Raw genomic sequence first — 6000 nt, 5'->3', positions numbered from 1 at the left:
TAACAAAAATTTCTAAACTTCTTATGTTATGACTGTCTGAAATAATTCATGTTCACATCCCATCTTTCTTGAAGTAAAAAGAAAAATGCTCCTGTAAAAAACAAGACAGAATAGGGAATCAGAAACAGAAACTATCCACAAACTTAGATACATCATTACAGCTGAAACTTAATCAGAATTTTAGCAGTACAAAAAGCCAAGAAATAATAATGGCAGGGGTAGATTGTGTACCTATATAACATAAGAGGTTCTCTAGTCTTCACGTTCAAAGCCAAACTACTTAAGCAGCCATATAGCAAAATTCCTTCCCCTCCTCAAGGAAAAATGTATGTATATATGTGTATGCGAGTGTTTGGAGAACTAGGCATAAAGGTAATTTCAAATAACAAAATAGTGCCTTGTTAACATGCTGATGACCATGCCCCTAGTCCCATGCTGTGGTTTGTAACACTCTCTGAGAAACAAAGTATTGTGGTAGTTTCTTCAGTTTATTTGAGTGTTGCAATTAACCAGTGTATTTCTATTTTACAGTGCTGGGAGCAGCTAGCCTTGAGATGCAGGGCCATTGCCCAAAAGAGAAGTTGCCCCACACAGACTATTTCCATGTTGTGACTCCTCGCCTTGCAGCACCGCCACGCAGCCTCTAAGTGCCTTGGACCAAACCTGCTCCTGGACAGGTAGGCTGTGCTTCCGGGGGAGGTAATGGAAATGGTGGAGCCTTCTGAGGAGGCTTTATTGGCACCTCACTTCATCCTGCCTGCCTGGGAAGTCAGCCACAGCAGAGCACAGGTCCATGCATCCACCCACAGAGCTGCTGGGAAGGAAATCCATGCCAGTTCTGGAAAATGCCAAGGGAAAGATGAAGCTGCAAGACAACTGTGCTGTGAGCAATGTTTGATACCTGCTCTCAGAGGATTACTGCTGACTTAATCTCTTCAATTAACACCTTTGTGGGAGGTACCATTTTAGGACTTTGAGTAATGACTCAAAGACATTATATTCTTCCACTCCTAGACTTTGCGCTTCGAGCAAGAAGTGCATCCACAAGCTGATTCCAGCTGCCTTGAGAAAAATAATGGGACCAGTCAGGTTATCTGGCAGGTTTTCCCTTGGGTTTCTTATTTGCTGTTCCTTTTATATGTAAGTTTGTTTTCCATTTGAGTATTAGTCCATGTGGCTCTCAGGATGGAATTCACCTAGCATGCTAAAAAGTGGAATCTGAAGAAGGCAGAATGGCTGCTCTCCAAAAGGCCCCATCTCTCTTCATTGATTACAGAGACGATTTGGATAGTTTATATTACACACCAGGCTTTTGCATTCTCAGAATTAGGTGAGGAAAATTTCACTTTCATCAGTTACAGGAGCTTGAACTATATGTTTTGAATTCTGAGGTGATGAGCTCTATGAAAAGCAGTTATCAATGAAATTTGGGAGCTTATGTTAGCTGAAAACTCTGGTGGGTACCAACAGGAGACAGATCCAAGTCCTTAGTTTCTTCTGAGTCCCCTGCTCTTTTCAGAGGCATTGACCAGCAGCCTCTGTCATTATTCCAGGTTTTAATCTAAGCATGTACTGGGCAATCTTCTCACTAATAACTATTTCAGCAAACACTAAGCACATAAAGGGTAATAACAGCAGAATTTTCAGAAGGTTAGTAAAAATGTTTACCAGAATATCCTGTGAAACCACAGCAGTATAAACCAAAGCTCTTATTCAAATTTTAACCCTCAAATACACCTACACAAACAACAAAAAAAAATATCCTCCTTTGGAAGTACTTTGAGAGCAAGTAAATAATCCAACTGAAGACTGCAGTTAGACCTGTTTTGTTTTTCTTAACCTAGTATTTTGCAGTGAGGATGCTGACTAACTCAGTCAAAATCTGATAGTCTGCTGCTATTTTCCCATAATTTCCCTTGAGGGATAAACAGATATTTTCCCAAATTGACTGGGAAAGCACAACAGTTAAGAACTTCACAGTAAAATACCTGCAATAAATTTTAAAAACAATGAAGAAACCACTGAGCACATGTGGGTGTGCAGTTCACAACCAGCTTGAATTAATTTGTCTTCTGAGACCTGAGTGACCAACTCTCAGGCTAGCTTTGAACCAAAAACAAACTCCAAAAGAAATTAGTACATTCCCAAAATCTGAACTATTATATTAGTTTTAAAAAAATTAATTTATTTTTAAGTATATGGTTTTTTAAGTATATTTTAAGTATATGTTTTATGGGCTTCTGGGACTGACATTAAGACACGTGGAACTACATGAATGTTTTGAATACACTAACAAGGATGATGTTCAAAAAGAGACTGAACAGATTAGGATTTGCCAACTTGAAAAAGTGACAACCAGAGGAAAATCTAAGGTTTACAAAGAAATCAAAGTATTATAGGGGGGAAAATGTAGAGAAAAGAATATTCATTATTTCTTAAAATACAGGAGAACAAAACAAACAAAATGATAAGGCAAAAAGGTTAAAATGTACAGGAGAAATTGTTGAAGGGTTTTTTTCCACACAGATTTTAGTTAAATAGGGGGACTCATTGGCAGAGGACACTGAAGGCCATATGTGTGTATGCAAGCACAAAAGAGGATAGGAAAAGCAGATGGAAGAAGTGTCCATCAAGAGTAATGAAACAAAACTCTAAGGAATCAGAAACTGGCTCAGGAAGACTTCTGGGTGCAGACTGTTGGAAATTGATCAGGAAAACAGGGGAAAATGTCTTTGTATGTTTTCCTCATTCTTTTGCTTTTCCCCAAAACATATGTTTTGGGTGAGTCAGAAGTTTGATGGGTTTTTTGGATTTCTCTCCTGGTCCAGTGTAGCAATTTTATACACTTATATAGCCAGTGTCTCTCCTTCGTTCCTAACACTAAAAACACTTTATAAAATTTCCCAGTGAAACCATAGCTTTTGTGCCTTTTGTCAAAGCTGGTGAGTTTTATATGTCCTAGGTCCATTCTTCTCAAGTTATCTATCAGGCCCTTGTCTCCACAAATTCTCGAATTTGGTAATATTGAGAATTCTGATTTATATTTCTTGATAGAAGCTTTGACTATAAGGAGACTTCCCCTTCACATGTGTTTTTTCTTAAATACTATCAAAAGAAAGTATTTTTTTAACAAATACTGAAAATGTGTCTAGTGACATTATTCCAATATCAAACAATCCAACTGCAGTAATGAGCATGCATTTTGTGAATAATAAGTACAGTGAAAGCAATTATTAAAATTAAACAGAAAGCTCCTTTTAGCAATTTTAAAACCAAAATTGATTGAATGCATTTTTTAACTCGCCAGAAATGTGAGTATGAGAAAGATGCTAGCGCTAAAGCCAGAACAATAAGTCATTGTTCAGCCTTGGAGATGAAGGAAGTATGAGCAACTTAAAAAGAAACTGAGAGCTGGTAAATAAGAAAAAATAATAAATGCAAATAAATTACAGCTGCAGAGGGAATTACAGAAAGTTAAATGTTTGATGATGTGAAATCTAAGTAGTTTAATTCTAAGTGTTAATTATTTCAAGTACCTTTTGCAGCATGCTGAGTTTAGTGAAACAGTATGAATCACTGTCTAGCCTTCAATATGAACCATAATGGAGTTTATTTCAGTGATGGTGTCTCTTTTCTAATTTTTCTGCTACAGCAGTCCTCAGGCATTGTTTATCTGGGGGAGTTTAAGGCCCTTTCCCTAGCTTCTGTACAGCACAACAAGTCATCTTACACAAAGGTGTTCATAGCTGCGTTTAAATAGGCAGAAGTGATATTTTTCATTCCCCTAAGGGGAAGAGCTGTCTTGACACAAATATTGATATCACTAGTTATTCCAGCTGCCAACAGCTCAGAATGGATCCATGCAGCACATCAAGCTGCAGCAATGATATACTGGAGCTTTTCTTCAAATACTGGTTCTTACATGTATGGGACTTGGGATTCTGGCGCTGTTCTTGGTAAACTCAAAAAGCAAAGGCATCTCTGAAGTTGCCATAATATGTCTGGGTTTTTTTTCTCATGCCTTGACTCATTAGGGAGTCACTGATGATGTGCTGAAGGAATGATTCAGATCCTTCAGGAAAAAAAGAGTCTTTGGCTTTTTTCACTTTTCATTGATTCATTGGATCCAGTAGAATCGAGCACTTCAGAGCCCACATTCAGAAGAACACAAAAGATTCCCCTGATGCACAAACCCAGACTTTCTCAGAGGTGATTTAGGAAAGTCAGTTTATATCACAAGGAACAATTACATATGGAATTTTTCATTCATTATAATAGCAGCCTCCAACAATTTAAGAAAAACTAAATTCCAGGCATAATTTGCAAGTAGCACTACATCTCAATTCAGCATTAGCTTTGGTGGGTGCTATAGAGGGAAGAATTGTCAAGTTTAGATTACTGCTCATGTGAGAATGTCTCCTAACTTTCAAACAGAAAAAAAGTCTTAGGAACTTATGGAGTTGCTTACATAAATCATAGTAAGATCAAGTTTGTATCAATAGAAGTTTAAATGTTAACAAAAATTCTGTGGTAAAAAATGAGCTATTTTTTGCCATGAAGTGCAACATGCAGTTATGGAAATAAGGATGATAAAATATGATCTAGATATTATCTCAGAATCCACGAGGTGGCAGTGTCATAGTTTTCTTAGTATTGCATGCTAAAACATTAGTATTATTTTTAAAAACACTATATTTTACGATATCACATTCATTATAATATTTATCACCTCAGACTGAAAAAATTGAGAAATTATTTGACATATCTCCTTCATTTCTAAAACCTGTCAAGGAAAAAATGTTTTGCTAAGAAAAGGCAGAAACTGCTGTATAAAGATATGGAGCTGACGTCCTGTGAGGCATCTGTCATGGTCTTGGATGTTCAGTGCTGGAGTGTCTACAGAAGCTTGTGAAGGTTCTGAACTCAGATGTGATCATATCCTGCAACCAGAACATCACACCCAAAAACCAGCCAGTCTTGCAAATCAACTTTCATTTACAGTGATGAAAATAAGTAAAAAACAAATGGCAATTTCTCCCTATTTAATTTTTACTTAGAAAACATTGACTTTGTTATTTAGCAAAAATATTAAACGTTAGGCCTATTTTTGCTCATATCAGATCTCTTTAACAAAAAGCTCCTTATCTGGAAAACACAAAATATGTCCCTATGTACAGGTAAATATATCTGCATTATGTTTTTTAAAATAAAACTGCAGAACTGCTAAGAATATCTAAAGGGAGAAATATGCTTGTCCTGTTCTACTCTTCCCCAGGAAACACCACATCCCTATTGTAAATGAAGGAAAAGGTCATGAAGAATTTAGTAAGTGGTTTCCTTTGAATTCCCTGGCTACGCTGCCTTTGCACCCGCTGCGAGGCTGTTTGCAGGCTGGTGTGCTCAGTGCCCAGCACTGGGGCTGTGGCCATCTCCAGCTGCTGGCTCCGAGCCCAGCGGAGCCGGGTGGCCCGTGCGGAGCTGCCGTCGCTTTGAGAAGATTAATGGGATTGGATAGATCACATCCATCAGGATCCGTCAAACTCCCAGGAGGATGATTAATTAGTGTAATCTTATTTAAACTCAGTACATCAGTTTCAATCTTTTCTACATCCAATATGAGCTTTCCTCCCTTATTCTGGTGAGGTTTTCAATAAACACCAGGCCATGCAAGGCCATGAATACACAGAGCTGTTATCAGCAGAGCTGGTGCTGGGATTTCCTAGCTGCTGGGATTTCCTAGCTGCCTCTCAGAACAAGAGCTGCACAGTTGCCTAGCTCAGCCTGTCACCATCTTCCAAAACAACTGGTAAGGCTCTGTGGCAGCTATAGTGATCTTCTTAAAAATTCATGTCTGTGACTATATTCTTTCGTCTCTCCTGACCACTCCTCTGTGTCATCCTCACCTCTCCTTCTCCAACTCTCCACACAGCTCTGACTCTTACTCCCTGTCGCTGTTCTCTCTCCTAGGATAATCTTGCCCATTCATAACATCTCAGCTGT

The sequence above is a fragment of the Lonchura striata genome, chromosome 5 (assembly GCF_046129695.1).
Source record: "Lonchura striata isolate bLonStr1 chromosome 5, bLonStr1.mat, whole genome shotgun sequence".
Taxonomy (NCBI): domain Eukaryota; kingdom Metazoa; phylum Chordata; class Aves; order Passeriformes; family Estrildidae; genus Lonchura; species Lonchura striata.
Note: the sequence above shows the minus strand (reverse complement) of the source record.